Source organism: Somniosus microcephalus, chromosome 19 (assembly GCF_052327205.1).
Source record: "Somniosus microcephalus isolate GS21.2 chromosome 19, FLI_Smic_1.0, whole genome shotgun sequence".
Classification (NCBI taxonomy): domain Eukaryota; kingdom Metazoa; phylum Chordata; class Chondrichthyes; order Squaliformes; family Somniosidae; genus Somniosus; species Somniosus microcephalus.
This window is the reverse complement of record NC_141005.1, coordinates 16,088,070-16,109,622: the sequence shown is the minus strand read 5'-3', so window position 1 is coordinate 16,109,622 and position 21,553 is coordinate 16,088,070. Positions and strand designations below refer to the sequence as shown.

At 47.2% G+C, this 21,553-nt stretch overlaps 1 protein-coding gene across 1 annotated transcript in view; it reads left to right on the top strand.

Annotated features, from left to right (window-relative positions):
- Window positions 1-21,553, top strand: part of wscd2 (WSC domain sialate O sulfotransferase 2) — a 342,002-nt gene that overhangs the window by 180,749 nt on the left and 139,700 nt on the right. The window lies entirely within an intron of this gene.

Here is a 21,553-nt window from a genome sequence, read left to right as displayed (position 1 = left end):
CATATCTATTTTCTTGATCCACTCCCGTCCTAGAAGTGGTGGTCCTCCCTCATGTAGTACGTATAAGTTCATTCTTGGGTGTTCTTTACCCCTATCTCTCACTTTGACTCTTATCTTTCCCATGGGGTATACTTTATGCCCCGTGTATGTCTGCAATACGAACTTGGTATCTCTTAAGGGTATATGTGAGAATAGCCGGTGGTAATCCCTTCGATTTATGACTGATAGAGCTGATCCAGTGTCCAACTCCATTTTCACTTGGATTCCAGCTATTTTTAGCATGACCCAGATAGTTTGTAGGTCAGCTTCCTTACTCACATTGTGAATTCTCAGACTACCCAGCTCCTGGCCGTTTGGGTCTGAGTCTGAATTCTGTTCATCTGAACTCTTCTCAGCCACCTTGTGTACCTTGTTGTACTTTTCCTGTGATGGCTTCCTTTGGTTGTTGGTCCTTTGGTTGTTGGTCTTCTTCCCTGACCGGCATACCTTAGCTATGTGACCCAGTTTGCCACATTTCCTACATTCCTGGTTCTTAAACCAGCATTGGTTCTGGTCGTGTGTTGTCTTCCCACAACGATAGCATTTTGTTGTTGTCGAGGTAATTTGATCCACACTTAGTGCTGCTGTCTTTAGCTGCATTTCCGCAGTTCCCTTCGCTGCGGCTTCGTGCGATGCTGCAATAAGGACAGCCCTGTCAAGTGTAAGGTCGTTCTCTTCGAGTAGTCGCTTTTGCGTTCCTTCCTTTGCCAACCCGCACACGAACTTGTCTCGCAATGCCTCTGTCAGATTCCCTCCAAACTGGCAGTATTTCGCTAGTCTACGCAGTTCGACCAAGTATTCTGCGTTGCTTTCGTCTTTCTGTTGCGTTCTCGCATAGAATTTGAATCGTTCCGCCAACATCAACGGTGTGGGGTTCAAGTGATCCTTCAGAACAGCCACAATATCATCGAAAGTCTGATCCGCCGGTTTAGCTGGTGATAGTAGATGCTCCAAGAGCCCGTATGTCTTCGCGCCCATCGAGTTTAGCAAGGTTATAGCTTTGTCATCTTCTTCTATTTTATTGGCCTCACAATAGATCTCGATGCATTCCACGTACGTGGCCCAGTCTTCTACCTCGGCATTAAAATCGTTGATGTTACCACGCTTAGGCATCTTCCTCTCTTTCTGATAACACCCCGAATTATTTCTTTAACTTATTTTTTTTTTTCTAAGATGGCGGTTTTCCCGCGAAAATGGCGGTTTCCCGCGCTTATCTTCTCTCCCCGCCCACTTCAATGGCGGTTTCCCGCTTCTGTCTTCTTCCCCGCCTAATGGCGGCTTCCCGCGTTTCTTCCCTAGCGGGAGGGGTACACTTTCCCCCACAGGCAACGGCCGCTGGCTTTCAGGTTCACAGCCTGCGCGTCGGCTTCAGGGCTTTCCCTTTTCTCGGCAGGGCAACCGGCGCTGGGTACACCCCGTTGACGGCGAACAGCTTCAGCCGCTGGGCTGGCTCTCGCTCAGTTCCCCTTGCTCGGGCTCGGTCTCTCTCCCGCTCTCTCGGCTCTACCGGCGCTGGGTACACCCCGTTGACGGAGAACAGTTTCAGCCGCTGGACTGGCTCTCATGCAGTCTCCCTTGGTCGGCTCTGCCTCTCCCGCTCGCTCGGCTCTACCGGCGCTGGGTACACCCCGTTGATGGAGAACAGTTTCAGCCGCTGGACTGGCTCTCGCGCAGTCTCCCTTGGTCGGCTCTGCCTCTCCCGCTCGCTCGGCTCCCAAACGCCTCTCCCAGCCGTCTCGCAGTCCGGTGCTTCCCTCCCCGGCTGCGGCTGAGTTTATCTCTTCCCGCGCCTACGCTCCCGGTCGCAGCGCTTCGTGGCTTCGGTCGCTGCCCGGCTTTTCCCGCCGGTCGCGGTCTAGCTGTCTCACGACGCCGTTGCGTCCCCCAGCCTATTAGTACCGCGGCTTCCTTGCTCCACACTGCCCCAGTCTCAGCGCCTCTGGGCCCGACTTCTGTCCAGCTCCTTTCCCCCTCGACCGTGGCCGAGTGCACCGCCCTTCCTCCGGTTATTCTTTTTACTTCTCCCTTACTCACAGTCACCGTGGCCGCCTTGCTTCTCGTGCTGATCGGCTCACTCCTCACCGTGGCAGAAGGGACAGTCAGTGCCTGTTGCTGATGGAAGTCTTTGTCTCTGAATTCTTCCTCCTTTCCAGCTCTGCAGATTCGAGTTTTCTCCCAGCAGAATGACGAGGGCGGTTGCCTCTTCTCGACGCTCGTTAACTGCTTCGGAAGTATTGTTGCCGCAGGGTACGATCGGACTCGTCGCCACTGTAAAGTCTGTGGGTTGTTTAGTTAATTAATACACAGACTCCAAGAGTAACTTAAAACAGGACTTTACTATTCGAAGGTCAGGGCGAATCTGCCCAATAACTCCTGGCACAACACTTATATACTGGTGTGGTCACCGTCGGTATTACCGTATACAGAAGCCAAACAAAGTAGTGCCACACCTAAAATAGTTCTCTTAAAGGTGAACGGTTACATACAATAGTTCTCTTAAAGGTAGACGGGTACATACACTACACCTCCAACATTGGCTGACACAGTGGTGTCAATACTTTGCTTAATATGTAGTTAGAAAGGAAAAGTTTGCAGGGCTATGGGGAAAGAGCAGGGGGAATGGGACTAATTAGATAGCTCTTTCAAAGAGCCGGCACAGAAAGGATCTGCTGTATGATTCTAGCATAACCAGAACAAATCAAGCTTTAAAGGAGAGTATCAAACCTGAATTGTATTTGATCCAAAACATACCTGATACACAATGTGTTCAGATCTGAGTTATCTACTTGAGTAATATCAAACCCAACCCAAACACCAGAGAATAAAGTTAAGAACTACTCTTGCCAGAAGAAAACCGCAGCTCTTACTTTTTCAAAGTTATCGTAGAGTCGAACACTCCTATAGAAACATAAACATAGAAACATATAAGCGTTTAAATATTTAGGGCAGGAATTTAACTCACGAGTCGGGTTGGAGGCGGGACTACAACTTTCGGGGTTGTAGTCCCGCCTCCATCGAGATGCAGCCAATCCACGCGATTTTAACTTGATTGACCTTGTTGAGCCCGCCCAGCGGGCTCAGCAGGCCAATTAAGGGCCACCCGGCAAGAGATGACGTCACAGACTGAAATTTCATCTGTCAACAGCCTTTGACAGATGAAATATCAGTGTTTCACAGCTGTTTGAAGCTGTCAAACACTGACAGTCTTACTTCTAACCTGAGTCCTTCTCCACAGACTCAGTTAGAAATCTCTCCTGCACAGAAAGCTGCAGGCTGTCACTTTTGACAATTCGCAGCCATTCTGCTTTCTGTGCCGGTGAGATGAGGGACTCCCGGGACCTAAAGGAAGGAAGGCTGAAAAGGTAAGAAAAGGTCATTTACACTTCTTTAATCACTTTAGACACACCAAACACACTTACCTTTGCACTCATACACACATCACTCACCTGAACACCGACATCTCGACCCCTCCAAGTCCTTCAACACGACGGCCCGCCTCCTCTAACTTGGCGTGGTTTGGAGCCGTCGGGAATCCCACACTTCAACCTTCAAAATAGGGATTAGGCTAAAAACTGCCCGTTACATTAATTGGCATTAATCCCCTTCCCGCCTCGGGTAGGCGGGTCCCAGTGCGGGGTGAGTACCCGCCTCCTTTGAAACTGGCATGGAGGCGGGTTTGGGTGTGGGATGGGGTCGGGAACCCCGATTTCGGGATTTTAACCCCCCACACGCCTCCAATCCCGACTCCACGGCCCAATGAAAATCCTGCCCTTAATCTCTCAGAATCTCAAGTGCCAGGAGGTGGGATGAGGTGGGGGGCGGGGGGGGGTCGGAGGGGTTGTGGGCAGTGTTCCCTTTGAGCTGTGTGGCTACTTGGCCACGAAGCGCTCTCGGGGTCCCACTTAGCCGGTGAGCTGGCTTTTACATTGAGGAAAAAAACCCGCAGATGCGTGGAATTTTGAATGGGCCGTGCAGCCCGTTAAAGGGCCCCCCCCCCAAAAAAAAAATGACAGTGAACATTAGTGGTGGGTGGGCGTGACGTGGGAGGGGAAACTGGCTAAGTACAGCCTTTGCTGCCTTCACTGCTGCTGGTGGAAGCTGCTGTGGCCGTTTGAATTATTCAGCCCACTGGCGTCATTATTACCATGGCCCTCACAGCCAGAACAGAGCTCAGACAGATTGATAAATGAGCCTGCTGTCAGAAAGAGAGCAGGAGGGAGGGCTAGGGAAGCCGCTCAGCCAGGCAAGATAACAACACGTTTAAATCAACAGGAACAACTTGCATTTATACAGCGCCTTTAACATAGTAAAACGTCCCAAGGCGCTTCACAGGAGCGATTATCAAACCAAAATCCGAGCCACATAAGGAGATAGTAGGACAGATGACCAAAAGCTTGGTTAATGAGCTAGGTTTTATGGAGTGTCTTAAAGGAAGAGGGAGAGCTGGAGAGGTTTAGGGAGGGAATTCCAGAGCTTGGGGCCCAGGCAGCTGAAGGCACGGCCGCCAATGGTGGAGCGATTATAATCGGGGATGCGCAAGAGGCCGGAATTGGAGGAGCGCAGAGATCTCGGAGGGTTGTAGGACTGGAGGGTTGTTGTTGTTGAAATACATGGAAGATTTGTCAGCGTTTAACACTTTTGGGTTAAGATCCTCTCACCAGGGTCTCGGAGTTGTGCGCTCCATTTTTACTCCCGGGCGGGAACCGGGCAAAGCCAGCGGCTTGCCCTATCGGGAGCGGCAGCAGACCTCATTAGCTTGCCACTTGCTGACTTCCCCGACCACAACGGCTGAGCAGTTCGCAGTTAGCGGCTTCCCAACTGTTAAAATCGGGTGGCAGGAGGGTGCCCCCTCCGAGGACCCAAGAGACACGGGACCCCGGCACAAGGTAAGTGCTCTGGGGTGGGAATCCTGGGGCAAGAGAGAGGGCCAAAGGTTCCTTGTGGGGCCTTGCACATAGAGCGTGACGTAAGAAAACTACTAGGCACTTGGTCTAAGCGTTAAACAAAGCTTTAATCAACTGTTTTACAACATGGAGATCCAGTTGTGTCCTTCACTAGTTCCTGTGAAGAATGTCCTGCGCAAGCTGGGCCCGTGCCCGAGTATTTATACTCTCCCTGGACAGCGCCACCCGTAGGCCGCTCAGTATTATTTCATAAATCTTTCTTTCATGAATGACTGATTCATGCCAGAGCGCGCTTCCTGCGGGCGTCACACTTTAGGTATCGCACTTTAACGTATCCTTCTGACTCACCATGAGCAATGCCACTGGATCCCCATAATACCTGCCGCCGTATAGGGCTAGCCACCGTATTGGCTGGTATAATAACAGTTGTGCCCATGGAAGGAGCGTTCACATCGGGGCCTGTCAGACTTTTCATCAGCCTGCAATTCCTTCCATTACTTCTCACTATCCTTCAAGGGAAGAGTGTGAAGATACGATAGCAACATCTCATTGCTGTTTGCGGCAGCTTGCTGTGCACAAATTGGCTGAACCCTTTTCCTACATTACGACAGTGACTACACTTCCAAAGTACTTCATTGGCTTTGAAGCGCTTTGGGACGTCCTGATAAAAAAGAAAAACTTGCATTTATATCGTGCCTTTCACGGCCACTGGACGTCTCAAAGCGCTCTACAGCCAATGAAGTACTTTTGAAGTGGAGTCACTGTTGTAATGTGGCAGCCAATTTGCACACACAAAGCTCCCACAAACGGCAATGTGGTAATGACCAGATAATTTGTTTTTGTTATGTTGGGTAAGTATTGGCCAGGACACCGGGGAGAACTCCCCTGCTCTTCTTCAAAATAGTGCCATGGGATCTTTTACGTCCACCTGAGAGAGTTGACGGGGCCTCAGTTTAACGTCTCATCCGAAAGACAGCACCTCTGACAGTGCAGCACTCCCTCAGCACGGCACTGGAGTGTCAGCCTAGCTTTATGTGCTCAAGTCCCTGGAGTGGGACTTGAACCCACAACCTTCTGACTCAGAGGCGAGTATGTTACCAACTGAACCACAGCTGACAACTGATGGCGCTATATAAATGCAAGTTCTTTCTTCTTACTATTTTTGTGAAAAAATGTTCATTTTGTCAAGCTTTCTTTGCCTCAGATTTCTCCTGAGGGGTCTGGGATACTGATACGCATGTGAGAACCGAGGCCTTTCTCAATGTGTAGGCCTTGAGATTGAGCGCTGCCAAGCTATTTCATCATGGGCAGTCTCGTAGCCAAACCAGACCCCGTCCTCGCATGCTGGTTATATACACATACTGTTCAGCAGGAGTTCTGGATAATGATCAGAACAACAACAAGAAGTTGTGACGTAAGAAAACTACTAGGCACTTGGTCTAAGCGTTAAACAAAGCTTTAATCAACTGTTTTACAACATGGAGGTCTAGTTGTGTCCTTCACTAGTTCCTGTGAAGAATGTCCTGCGCAAGCTGGGCCCGTGCCCGAGTATTTATACTCTCCCTGGACAGCGCCACCCGTAGGCCGCTCAGTATTATTTCATAAGTCTTTCTTTCATGAATGACTGATTCATGTCAAGTTGTATTTATATAGCACCTTTAACATAATAAAACATCCCAAGGCGCTTCACAGGAGTACGATCAAACTAAATTTGACACAGAGCCACATAAGGAGATATTAGGGCAGATGACCAAAAGCTTGGTCACAGTGGTAGGTTTTAAGGAGCATCTTAAAGGAAGAGAGAGAGAGGTGGAGAGGTTTAGGGAGGGAATTCCAGAGCTTAGGGCCTTTCCAGCTGAAGGCAGGGATGCCAATGGTGGAGCGATTATAATCGAGGATGGACGAGAGGCCAGAATCGGAGGAGCACAGAGATCTCAAAGGCTTGTAGGGCTGGAGGAGGCTACAGAGGTAGGGAGGGGCGAGGCCATGGAGGGATTTGAAAACAAGGATGAGAATTTAAAATTTGAGACGTTGCTAGACTGGGAGCCAGTGTAGGTCAGCGAGCACAGGGGTGATGGGTGAACGGGACTTGGCGCGAGTTAGAACACGGGCAGCAGAGTTTTGGATCAGCTCAAGTTTATGCAGGGTGGAAAATGGGAGGTGGCCAGGCTAAGAGTGGATTGGTCAAGTCTAGAGGTAACAAAGGCAGGGAGTCATGGCTGATTTTTCACCTGTTCCTAGGTGGTGGGTGTTGTCTACCACAGTGGTGCTGCCCTGGCTGAAAACAGCTAACTCAGCACAGGCCAGGGATTGGACCTGGCACCTTCTCGATCCATCTGGCTCAGCACCACACCAGGCAATCACTTAGCCACTAATTGTAGGTTTTGGATAACGGATACCTTCAGCATTATGTGCGATTGATATTTCCTCTCAAATAAACCTCAAATCCTCAGCCCTGTGTGTGGTTAGTTAGCCATTGTCAACCGGTCCAGTGATGAGATTAACAGGCTCAAATGTGGTGAAACATGACAGTAACGTCAGGAATTAATTACACACCACTTACCCGCTGTTCCGCCCAACATCTTATTACAAGGACAATTCAATTCTGCTGTCATGTCTCCAGGTGCACTGCTCCCCGCAAACGATCTGAGCCCTGCGTGGCTCCATAGGAGAGCCAGAGCCTGCGTTTCTCAGCTCTCTGTATAAAAAGAGGCAGCTGATTAAGATTAATTCCATTGCAAAAACCACCCATTAGCATTTTATCGAGCCTCAGATTGCAGGGAGGTTACACTTGAGTGTTTCCTTGGTTTGAAACTATGGCCGGAATTTTAATTTGGAAGCGGTGGGGTGGGTGGGGGTGGGGGGGTGGGGGTGGGCAGGGGGTGGGGTTGGGGGGTGGGGGGCGCGGTGCCGGCACTGGAAAGTGGTCGGGAAACCCAGGAGAATGGGTTTCCCTCAGGCCCTACCGAATTTAACAGCAGGGCCTGATTAGCATTTTGATTCTCTGTTTCCTGCCCGCAGCCACCCAGATCGTTGGAGGGGAGGTCGGGGACCAGATCGCTGGAGCCTCATTATAATATTTAAAATGCCAATCTGCCTCCTATACTATCTCCAATGGATCTCTTCTAGTATGAGGACCTATACTATCTCCAATGGATCTCTTATAGTATACTATCTTCAGTGGATATCTTATAATGTGTGCTACACTGTCTCATAACATAAGAATTAGGAGCAGGAGTCGGCCATTCGGCCCCTCGAGCCTGCTACGCTATTCAATAAGATCATGGCTGATCTTCGACCTCAACTCCACCTTCCCGCCCAATCCCCATATCCCTTGATTTGCCTAGAATCCAAAAATCTATTGATCTCAGCCTTGAATACGCTCAACGATTAATCATCATATACAGCCCTCTGGGGTAGAGAATTCCAAAGATTCACAACCCTCTGAGTGAAGAAATTCCTCCTCATCTCAGTCCGAAACGGCCGACTCCTTATCCTGAGACTATGCCCCCTAGTTCCAGACTCTCCAGCCAGGGGGAAACAGCCTCTCAGCATCTACCCTGTCAATCCCCCTCAGAATCTGAAATGTTTTAATGAGATCACCTATCAATCTTCTAAACTCCAGAGAGTATAGGCCCAATGGATCATTTATAAAATGAGAACCCATTCTCTCTCTAGTGGATCTCTTATTGCTTGAGCTCCTATACTATCTCTGATGGATCTGAGTTTAAGATTCTCATTGAAACATTGAAAAATTAGAAACACCAAAGTATTCCAAAGCACCAGAATGTTAATTAATTCACAATTCACTCTAAATCATCTTTTATAAAGAGAGAAATAATCTTGTTACAGTTTACAACCTTCTGTAAAGACTCAACTGCAGTCATATTAGCAGTAACAGTGTTCCATATATAATTTGTATTTTGTATTTTTTTAAATCTGCAAAATGTGATAACAAACTTTACCTGGAGACATGAGACAGTTATCTAAAAAATGCATATATAATTTAATGACAATAATTACAGTTGCTTTCCTAATGATAATCTTATGCACCTTGGTAATTATTTTTTAATTACTTTTAGGTTCATTAATGAATTATCATTTAGTTCAATTTCTCCCTCAGAGTTATTACTCTGATATTACTACTTGTTTAATTTGGTTAAATACAGGCTGATAGTCCACGGTCTTGCGGTTTTACTGTCAATTGTTTATTCTTGATGTTCAGGACATTAACAGGAGAAATGGAGACTGCAGAATGTTGTGGTTAATTATAGACAAGAATCTAACAAATGGAATGAGTTCAGATATAAGATTCAATAAAAGTCCTTCAGTAATTCCCTTCAGAATCCAGGAGAAGTGTGTTTCCCAAAATGATCGACCCTTGCCCCCAATTCCATTCCCTCAAGTTAAACCAGACAGTTCACAACCTCAGTGCTCTATTTGACCCTGAGTTGAGCTTCAAAGCACATGTCCTAAGAACACGAGAACATAAGAATTAGGAGCAGGAGTCAGCCATACAGCCTCTCGAGCCTGCTCCGCCATTCAATAAGATCATGGCTGATCATCGACCTCAACTCCACTTTCCCGCCCGATCTCCATATCCCTTGATTCCCCTGGAGTCCAAAAATCTATCGATCTCAGCCTTGAATACACTCAACGATTCAGCATCCACAGCCCTCTGGAGCAGAGAATTCCCAAGATTCACAACCCTCTGAGTGAAGCAATTCCTCCTCATCTCAGTCTTAAATGGCCGACCCCTTATCCATGAATGTCCTCATTCATGCTTTTGTTAAATCTGGTTGCAACTTCCCCAATGCCCTCCTTGCTGACCCTCTCAAGCGCTATCCTACACAAACTCCAACTTGTCCAAAGTGGTGCCACATGGGGCCTGTCCTGCACTGACTACTGCGCATCCAACCGATCCTTATTGACCTCCACTACCTCCCTGCCCTCCACCACACCAAAGTCAAAACCCGCATCCTTGTTTATGAATCTCCCCAATGGCCTCAGCCCTCCCTACCCTGTAATCTCTTCCAACCCTATGCCCCAGTCCTTGCCCTCCGCTCCTCTGATTCTGGCCTCCTGTGCATTCCACCTTCCCTTCACAGCACCCTACCATCAGTGGCAGAACCTTCCATCTGCCTCAGAGCTACTGCCTGGAACGCCATCCACAAACCTCTCTGCTTTGCTGCTTCTCTGCTTTAGTGTCAGCTGTGGCTCAGTCGGTAGCGCTCTCAGCCTCCGAGTTAGAAAGTTGTGGGTTCAAATCCCACTCCATGGGACTTGAGCACATAAATCCAGGCTGACACTCCAGTTCAGTGCTGAGAGACTGCTGCATTGTCGGAGGTGCCGTATTTCAGATGAGATGTTAAACCCTCAGGTGGATGTAAAAGATCCCATGGCACTATTTCGAAGAAGAGCAGGGGAGTTATCCTGCTCCTGAAAGTAATTACTGTATAACAATATGTAGGTCTACATAATCATACTTCAATAGATTGGTCTAATGCTGTGTAGCTTACATAGAATTTACAGCATGGAAACAAGCCATCAGGACCATGCTGGTGTTTATGCTCCACACAAGCCTCCTCTCACCCCTCTTCATCGAACCCTGTCAGCATAACCTTCTGTCCTGGCCAATATTTATCTCTCAACCAACATAACAAAAACAGATTATCTGGTCATTTGCACATTGCTGTTTGTGGGACCTTGCTGTGCGCAAATCGGCTGCAAAGTAGTCACTATTGTAATGTAGGAAACGTGGCACCTGGGTTTTTATCTTTTTTTCCCAGGAGTTCACATGGTTTCGGGTGGGGTGGGGAGTCTATATTATGATACACAGGGTATCGCAATTGTGTGGGACATGCTGGATGGACCAGAGGGTCTCTACCCGCCCGTCATTGTTCGCATGTTCGTAAGCTACTGACGATAAGGGTTCAGATGTGCGGTTCCTAATTACACATTCCACGATCCTCGTACTGAAGTAAAAGGCCATTAACAACTAATGATATCGCTCCTATTTTCCATTTCTGTGCAGCCAGTGATGAATAAAAAATGATAAAATTTGATATATTATCCACTTTCTATCCATTATTAGGCTGAGTGCTTGATGAATGAAATCAGAAGATTTTCAGAACCTGCTTGTGAAAGTAATTACAACAATATGTAGGTCTACATCATCATACTTCAACAGATTGGTTTAATGCTGTGTAGTTTACATAGAATTTACAGCATGGGAACAGGCCATTTGGCCCAACAGGTCCATGCCGGTGTTTATGCTCCACACGAGCCTCTTCTCACCCCTCTTCATCGAACCCTGTCAGCATGACCTTCTATTCCTTTCTCCCTCATGTGTTTATCTAGCTTCACCCTAAATACATCTACGCTATTCGCCTCAACTCCCTGTGGTAGCGAGCTCCACATTCTCGCCACTCTTTGGGTAAGGGAGTTTCTCCTGAATTCCCTATTGGATTTATTGGTGACTATCTTAGATTTATGGCCCCTAGTTTTTGTCTCGCCCAAAAGTGGAAGCATTATCTCCAAGTCTATCCTATCAAACCCCTTCATAATTTTAAAGCCCCTCTATTAGGTCACCCCCTAGAGTAGAGTTGCTCGGTCACATTGGCCATTTGCCTGTATTTGCCTGATTAAATTAGCCATCAGGTTCAGTGTCTACACCACCTCCAAAAGATGATCAACATGGACAATCATAGAACAGGCCATTCAGCCCAACAAGGCGGGGCTGGTGTTTTTCTGCTCGTGAGCCACGTAATATTAACCCACTCTTTTGCTTTCCCCTTGTACCCATTAATATTCATCATTTTCAAGCAACCAATTCTCCTTTGAAAGAATCTATGGACTCTGCTTCAACAACAGTTTGTGACAGGGAATTCCATACTCTGACCACCTCCTGTGTAAAAAAGAATTTTCCAAACCTCTTTAATTGTTCTTGTGATTATCTCAAATCTGTGCCCTATCCTTATCATTTTGCTGACCATAACAATCTACCTGTTTACCCGACCATAACTCTTCATAATCGTGAAGACCTTAACTGTCTCAGCTCGTGCGAAAAAAGCTCGAACATTCTCAAGTCTCTCTTCATCAGTCATGCATTTAAGTTTGAAGGTATAGCTTCAAATCCTAAAACTGATTTAGTGCCTTATCAACATGGGACAGATGTTCCTCTTATTGCCTTTGGGCATAAAGGATTGCCTTGGTTGAGCACGTTGAGGGAAATCAGGTGGACAGGATCGTGTCTGCAGAACAGAGCCCGGCCAATTTTCCGCCCATTTAAATGAATGGACCAAAGGTCAGCTATGAGCATGTGATGTTCTCCCACCCGATTACCCTCTATACACTGCACCCAGGTGACCCTTGACGCCCAAGCTCTGTAAGAGAAAAGTCCACCCTCATATGTTCAAAGCCATTTCTTCTGCTAACTTTTTGATTTCCGAGAGCTTCTGCACATGCCTGAGGGAGCCAGCCATTTGTAACCTTTGCCTGTGAACTTTTAGACCGACACCCCGCCAGTTTATTGATTGCATGGGTTGCCCTTTCTACCCGCTATTCTTAATGTTCTTCAAGAGAAATAGAAAAATTATAGATGATACCTGCTCATTGCAGAGCTTGTGCACACAGTGTGCAAAGCCACTGGCGCAGACTCGCGGGCTACTGTAGCAATGCAAGATGTTAAGGGAAATTCCCTTTGCTGAACAGTTTAGATTTAATACACCAAATATTCGCCAACAAGCAAGAGTCTAACCACCGCCCCTTGACATTCAACAGCATTATCATCGCCAAATCCCCCACCATCAACATCCTGGGGGTCACCATAGACCAGGAACTGGACCAGCCACATAAATACTGTGGCTACAAGAGCAGGTCAGAGGCTGGGTATTCTGCGGCGAGTGCCTCACCTCCTGACTCCCAGGAGTGTGATCCACTTGCCTGGATGAGTGCAGCTCCAACAACACTCAAGAAGCTCGAGACCAACCAGGACAAAGCAGCCCGCTTGATTGGCACCCAATCCACCACCTTAAAAAACATTCACTCCCTCCACCACCGGCGTACCGTGGCTGCAGTGTGTACCATCTACAAGATGCACTGCAGCAACTCGCCAAGGCTTCTTCGACAGCACCTCCCAAACCTGCAAACTCTACCACCTAGAAGGACAAGGGCAGCAGGCGCATGGGAACACCACCACCTCCAAGTTCCCCTCTAAGTCACACACCATCCTGACTTGGACATATATCGCCGTTCCTTCATCGTCACTGGGTTAAAATCCTGGAACTCCCTCCCTAACGGACTGCAGCGGTTCAAGAAGGCTTCTCACCACCACCTTCGCAAGGACAATTAGGGATGGGCAATAAAAGCTGGCCTTGCCAGCGATGCCCACATCCCAGAAACGAATAAAAAATATATCTGGTTCCTGTCCCTAATTCACTTAGTCATTCCATCTGCACAGTTAAGCCAGAGTGTCTCCTTCATTTCAAGGGGACTGAAGCTTTTGAGCTGTCTGAGAGCCAATCCAGAACTGCGCGACTGCATAAAAATTGGTTGGGTATGCAGAATTACCCAGCTGCCAGTGCTTTGTTTTAAAATCATGTTGGGTGCCTTCTTATCAGATTCGAGCCCAGCTCCCATTGAAAAGAATGGAATCATTTATTTCACCAATTGTTCTTAAAGGCAGAGAGAGAAGAAGAGAGGCAACTGGGTTTAGGAAGGTAGTTTCAGAGAGTAGGATCGAGGTGGCTGAAGGTTCTTTCACCAATGATGTCCTTTCCCATCAAGGACATCACCAGCACTGCCCTGGAGGGAAAGCAATCCATTATCTGCCAAATTGGATGTTTTCTTTTTTAAATAAATGCAAAAACTAATACGTTAGCATATATTTTTCCACACATAGAAATTTGGGAGGAGGAATTACTTTGAACAGAAAGTGAAACATCTACTCTTCCTTTCCACTTGAAACACATCGAGGTTTCCTTGTGCTCATCTGCCAATAAGAATTGTGACATCATCAAGTGATTGCCCCTAAACACTGTAATGTCATCATCTGCCCGTATCCTAACTCGCACCAAGTCCCGTTCACCCATCACCTCTGTGCTCGCTGACCTACATTGGCTCCCTTCCGCCAACACCTCGATTTTAAAATTCTCATTCTTGTTTTCAATCTCTCTGTGGCCTCGCCCCCCTCCCTATCTCTGTAACCTCCTCCAGCCCTACCACCCTCTGAGATCTCTGCGCTCCTCAATTCTGGCCTCTTGCGCATCCCCGATTTTAATCACTCCACCATTGGTGGCCGTGCCTTCAGCTGCCTGAGCCCTAAGCTCTGGAATTCCCTCCCTAAACCTCTCCACCTCTCTTTCCTCCTTTAAGACGCTCCTTAAAACCTACCTCTTTGACCAAGTGTTTGGTCACCTGACCTAATAGCTCCTTATGTGGCTCGGTGTCAAATTTTGTTTGATAATCGCTCCTGTGAAGCGCCGCGGGATGTTTTACTATGTCAAAGGTGCTATATAAATGCAAGTTTTAGTTATTGTGCCAAACGACTGCTAACAATCTCTCCAGAAGCTACTAATGACCCCTGCTACCAGCTGAATAAACAATAACCACTGCCATTAATGTGTTTTCGTTGTGTGCATAAAATTACAAAAGGAAGATCATAAGAGGATTGGAATATTGGAAGGGTTTTGTGTATTAATTTCCTCTTTGACACCAATTACTTTTGTTCAGTGAAGTGCCATTCTAATATGGGAACAACTCGCAAAATATCAGCAATCTCTTTTTATATCTCTACTTCCCACCAGACATATCATACAGTTAGGAAGTGGTTTCAACAGTAATTTCTCTAGAGTCGTTTATAGGTCATATTGGTGACTTTGGTGTAATTGGAATTGTTGATAAATTAACAATGCATTTATTGCGCTGTGCACTGCTCATCTTTGATTATTCTAACAGAAGACTAATTAAAGTTGGTTTAATTTCATCTTTCCTAATTGATTTGCCATTTTCCTTAAGTATGAGTACCTTAATCCTGAGTACCATCAAAGTTGAAAGAACTACATGCCCACACTAAGCTTCAGCTATAGCATTGAGACCATTCAACTGCAATTAATATTAATCATTCAGCCTGTTTCTTTGGTAGTTAAGTGGTAGGTAGGTATATTGGGAAAAAAAACACTCACATTTATGTACCACCTTATCAAATCTCTCAGAAACATCTCCAAGTCCTTTACATACAGTGAATTGCTTTGAAGTGCATTGACTGTTGTTATGTAGGCAAACAGGGCAGCCATTTTGTCCACAACAAGATATCACAAACCACAATGAGATGAATGGCCAGTTAATCTATTTTTAGTGGGGTCGATTGAGCGAGGAAGGTTGGCAACGGTACTGGGGGAACATAAGAACATAAGAAACGGAAGCAAGAATAGGCATACAGCCCCTCGAGCCTGCTCCGCCATTCAATAAGGTCATGGTTGAACTTTTACATCAACTCCACTTTCCCGCCCTATTCCTTATCCCTTGATTCCCTTAATGCTCAAAAATCTATCAACCTCTGTCTTGAATATACTCAATGACTGAGCATCCACAGCTCTCTAGGGTAGAGAATTCCAAAGTTTCACAACCCTGTGAGTGAAGAAATTTCTCCTCATCTCAGTCTTAAATGGCTGACCCCTTATCCTAATGCTGTGACCCCTAGTTCTAGACTCTCCAGCCAGGGGAAACAACCTCTCAGCATCTACCCTGTCAAGCCCTCCAAGAATTTTATACATTTCGAGGAGATCACCTCTCATTCTTCTAAACTCCAGAGAACTCTTGGCTCTTCCTTGAATACTGCTGTTGGAATCTTTAATATGCTCCAGATTAAGCCTTGGTTTTTGTTTAATCAATCATGCATTCTGATAATTCAGCATTCTCTAAGTACTTCACAGTGGTGTCAGCCTAGACTATATGCTGAAATCTTACTATTGACTTTCTACTAGGTTAAAGCATCCGTACATGGGTAATCGTGCATTTTATGATAGTCCATCTTGATATGGATCATTCAGAACTTTTAAAGTAGATTGCCAAACTATTGTATATTCCTACTGTATACTTAGCCAGAAACTTAAGAGGGGTGAATTTTATGAGGTAGCCCTCCCTGCATAGGTCCTCGCTTAATGGAGGGTAGGTAAGAAATTAGGATTAATCATCAGAAAATTGAAAGGGCTGCGAATTAGTTGGGCACACTGACCTTTGTGCCTAATTTTCCAATCTGCCTTCCCACTGATTACCCTTTCATTGAAAGAAAGAAAGACTTGCATTTATATAGCGCCTTTCACGACCACCGGACATCTCAAAGCGCTTTAGAGCCAATGAAGTACTTTTGAAGTGTAGTCACTGTTGTAATGTGGGAAATGGGGCAGCCAATTTGCGCACAGCAAGGCCCCACAAACAGCAACGTGATAATGACCAGATAATCTATTTTTGGTATGTTGGTTGAAGGATACATATTGGCCAGGACACCGGGGATAACTCCCCTGCTCTTCTTCAAAATAGTGCCGTGGGGTCTTTTACGCCCACCTGAGAGAGCAGATGGGGCCTTGGTTTAACGTCTCATCTGAAAGATGGCACCTCCGACAGTGCAGCGCGCCACTGGGAGTGTCAGCCTAGCTTTATGTGCTCAAGTCACATGGAGTGGGACTTGAACCCACAGCCTTCTGACTTGGAGGCGAGTGTGCTACCCACTGGGCCATGGCTGACAGTAAAGCGGAAGTTACAATCTATTTTGACCACCTGAGCCACCTCACAAGCATTCAATCAACCAATGCTGGCCTCAAATGAATCTTCGTGTAAAGTATCGCACATGTTAATTTGTTTGCATGACACTGACTAACTGAAATGTAATTTAATTTTGAATACCTTAGTTAAAGTAGATTGTAATGATTGTTATTTAATGCATCATTTTCAGTAATTTGCTTCTCCTCTGAGGCGCACATTAGCATTTATTCACTCAGTCACCAGAATGACATGATCAGCTCCTTCAATTAATTTCCAGAATATTATTATAGAATGGCTCACAGGAATACAGAAAACATTTCAATAACGTTCGGAAACAGCTGCTGAAGACTTGAGAGAGTACAAATGTTTTTTTGATGGCAATAGCTCCTCGCATCAAACCGAGGACAACACTCCCCCAGTTCATTTCCTATCATTTCATCTCTGCTGTAAACCATGTTTCAAAGTGGCTCCTTTTTTTGTGCACTTTCTGTGTTGGACCTCAGTGCTGGAGATGCAACTCTTTATACCTCGGCTCATTTTCATTTCCATTGGGGAAATTAAAATCAGGAGAGATGTAAAGCGGATTGGCTATCGCCCATTTAACACTATTGCACAAAATCCAAATTACCCCCCTCCCCCGCACCCCCCCCTCGCCCTCCACCCCAACCACCCAGCGTTGCATCAAACATGGCCAGGTCAGACATTAGGCTTGGAGCGAGACTCGCTTTACTCTTCTTCACTCCGCCCAGCCCCCCCACCCCCCGCCCACTAATGTACCCCAGCCCCAACCTCAAAAGAGCACCGCCTATAGGATGAGCGTGACATTTTTTCTATTTGCCACACCAGTCATTCTCTCTCAACGGCATTGCCTGCTAACTACTCAACCATGCAGACTGAGGGACAGCATGGTGCTGTGAGTCCAGCGACATTGGGAATTGGATTTAGACTTCCTAAACTCATACCACTAGCACGCGTTCTCTCAGTCTGGCCTGGATTTGAGCTCAATACACATCAATATAAATGTAGTATCTGTCAGGCGAAATCGGGACATGCCTGGCTGTCAAAGCACTTAGGGGGAGAAATTCACTATCGCCTGTTTGGGGCGTTAATTTTTAAAAGTTTGAAAAGTTAGCGCCAGGCACGAACGATTTCAAACTGTTGAAAAATTTGCCGTTTGCGTTCCAGGAAAGAAGTGGAGTGCTTAAGCGCTCCATTTCCTTCTTGGAGTGCAGTCGGCAGCAGGCAGGGCGGAGACTTCAGCAGAGCTGCACATTGGGGCAGCACCGCCGCGTTCAAAGGCTCCGTCCCTCCCTTAAAGGGAAGGGCCATCGCTGCCGGCTCTGCAATTTAAAAAGTAACTACCTGGCTGACCAAGGCAGCCGCGATCCCGCGCGATCAGCCTGGCACTCAAGCAGAGCGCTGGGCTGATGGATCGCGGGCAGGAACACGCAAAAAAAAAACTGGAATAAGAAAGGTAAGTTTTTTTTTACTTACCTCGGCCACCTCGCCTTTAATCATTGCCCCCCCCCCGATGCACGCCTCCTGCAGCTGTTGGTGTTTTCAGCCCGGCGCAGCTGCAGGGTGGCGGAAGTCAATTTCAGATCCGGGGCGATGCGCACGGCGATGATGTCACGATCTCCGGGCGAAGGAGATCAGGGCGCAATGCCGCATCGCCGCTGCTAAAACTCCTGCCGAATATGGCGGGAGTCGATCTCAGCGCCGTGCCCAGTCGCAAAGCCACTTGCGCCCTGTTAGCGCCCCCCGGGGGTGCTAACGGGAGGCAAAAAGGCACCCAATTCTGCCCCCTTATTCTATTACTTGTCTAAGCCATGGCTCAGTGGGTAGCACTCTTGCCTCTGAGTCAGAAGATTGTGGGTTCAAGTCCCACCCTAGAGACTTGAGCACAAGATCCAGGCTGACACTCCCAGTGCAGTGCTGAGGGAGCGCTGCACTGTCGGAGGTGCCGTCTTTCGGATGAGACGTTAAACCGAGGCCCTGCCTGCCCTCTCAGGTGGACCTAAAAGATCCCATGGTACTATTTTGAAAAGCAGGGGAGTTCTCGCCGGTGTCCTGGCCAATATTTATCTCTCAATCAACACCTGAAAACAGATTATCTGGTCATTATCACATTGCTGTTTGTGGGAGCTTGCTGTGCGCAAATTGGCTGCCGTGTTTCCCACATTACAACAGTGACTACACTCCAAAAAGTACTTCATTGGCTGTAAAGCATTTTGGGACGTGCTGAGGTCGTGAAAGGCGTTATAGAAATGCAAGTCTTTCTTTGTTTCTTATTACTTAATTGAGGTTTAAGATTTCAATGAATTTCCTAGAACAAGTCCGACCCTCAGGCAAGCAGTGGAGCAGTTGAATACTGATCCTGAGCCCTCCAGCGCCATTCTGTGGTGATGACGGTGGCGTTAATTCAGCAAACCCAATCTCGCCATTGATTGTAATGGGGGGGCGGAGCTATGGTAATTAGCGGTTCAGCTTTTTTGGCAAGAGTCCCAGGAAATGGTCTCATGGTGCACGTAACGGCTTATTCACATAATTTCCTGGAATCTCTGCACCAGGCGTAGGCCCGAGACACAGCAATTATTCTGTTTTTTCAGCAAATGCAGGCCCATATATTTTTGCCCAGGAAGGTGATCTGTGACATGAGTGACGTCAGTGGAATGCAGAGTCTGCCTGGATAATACGACGGTGAATTTTCGCGGGGGTGTGGGACGGGGTGGGGGGAGGGGGGGCGCACTCTGAATCGTCTGCCATAACTTTGCTGGGGGGGGTCCGCGGAAATCCCCGAGAAACGGCCGTTTGGACCCGTTCACGAGGCTTTCCACGCGACTCCCGCCGAAGGTTGGCAGGAACGATCCCACAGCAATTCACCCCTTCGTGCCCTCGTGCATATCGGGTGAGGACAGTACTGGGGTCGGGCTTGCAGCCATCTTGGAGCTGCACCCAAAGCTCTGACCAACGGGGTGTGGAGGGGGCTGTGGTTCTACGGTCGAAGCGCTCACTTCGTTGCAGATGCCGACGAAGCTGATGTGTGGCCGTCATTTTTTGTTCCCTGTCGCCATGCTTGTTGGCTTTATGGGGCGTTTGACTGCGTTACAGGCACTATATCAATGCAAGTTGCTGTTGTTGTTTTGGATCATGTCGGGGGGGGTGGGGTGGTAGCGGGGCGTCAAGTCCTACCATTTATCTATAGCGTGAGTGACGTAATAAAATTCACTACTCACTTGGTTCGAGTATAAAACAAGGCTTTAATCAACTTGTTTCAGAACATGGAGGTCTAGTTGTACTTCACTAGTTCCTGTCTTACAAAATGTCCCCGGGCAAGCTGGTCCCACGCCCGAGTATTTATACTCCTTGGACGGCGCCACCAGCTGGCTGTCCAGTGTTATTTCATGAGTCGTTTCTTTATGATGATGAGATTTATAACAGTGAGCGCGCGAGAACATGCAGGGCATCGTGGGACTAACAGGCTTTTTGAACGTGCCGCTCAGCCATTCAGCAGCCATACCCAGTACTGGGTTCAGGAACCTCTTGTCATTTATCTGGGGGAAGCGGCTCATCAACTGCATGAGAAGCGTTAAAGCATCATTAGTCCGGGTGTATTGCGATTTGTTTGGTGTATTTCTTTTTTTGGTATGTTGGCCTTCGTAGCGAGAGGGTTCGAATACAGGAACAAGGATGTCTTGCTGCAGTTGAGCAGGGCCTTGGTGAGACCACACCTTGAGTATTGTGTGCAGTTTTGGTCGCCTTATCTGAGGAAGGATATTCTTGCCATGGAGGGAGCGCAGCGAAGATTCACCAGACCGATAGCTGGGATGGCAGGAATGACGTATGAAGAGAGATTGGGTCGATTAGGCTTATATTCACTAGAGTTTAGAAGAATGAGAGGGGATCTCATTGAAACTTATAAAATTCTAACAGGACTAGACAGACTAGATGCAGAAAGAATGTTCCCGATGACAGGGAAGTCCAGAACCAGGGGGTCACAGTCTAAGGATAAGGGGTAAGCCATTTAGGACAGAGATGAGGAGGAATTTCTTCACCCAGAGCGTGGTGAACCTGTGGAATTCTCTACCACAGAAGGCAGTTGAGGCCAATTCATTAATTAAATATATTCAAGAAGGAGTTAGATATACTTCTTAAGGCTAAGGGGATCAAGGGATATGGGGAGAAAGCAGGGACAGGGTACTGAGTTTGGATGATCAGCCATGATCGCATTGAATGGCGGAGCAGGCTCGAGGGGCCAAATGGCCTACTCCTGCTCCTATCTTCTATGTTTCTATGTTTTCATTCACGCTGATGAAATCGCATTCAGTGAAAGTGCACATTTTGTTAGCGGGCCGTAAATACCGGTGGAAAGGGAGCAATCTAGCCCCTTGTTCTAGAGTCGGGGTCTCTTGTAAAGTTCCGAGCTCACTGATTATGCTGATCCGCTGAACACGCGTTGTTGAAAACAGTCTATTTTGTTTTACGTGAGACACGGCAGCAGCTGTCACTCTATCATTCTTCGACTTGGCCTTTCCCTTTACTTGTTTATGCTTCACAGGCTTGTAACCAGCCAAGAATCGATAATGCTAAGAATGCTGCCCATTCCATCAAATATCGTTTCCAGTAAAATATAAATTACGGAGGAGCTCAAATCTATCACTTTAAAAAAAAAGGCCGCTCTCCATAACTTTCCCCCTTGTGCACCATCTTGGCTTTGATTAAAGCATCAGTTTTTTTTGGTTTAATGCTGCTGCATTTCTGCATTATGTGCTGAATCTCAGTGCAGAGGAGCCACATGCACAGGGCCCGCTGGAAAACTCCCAACTCCTTGACTTCTCTTGCAAAGA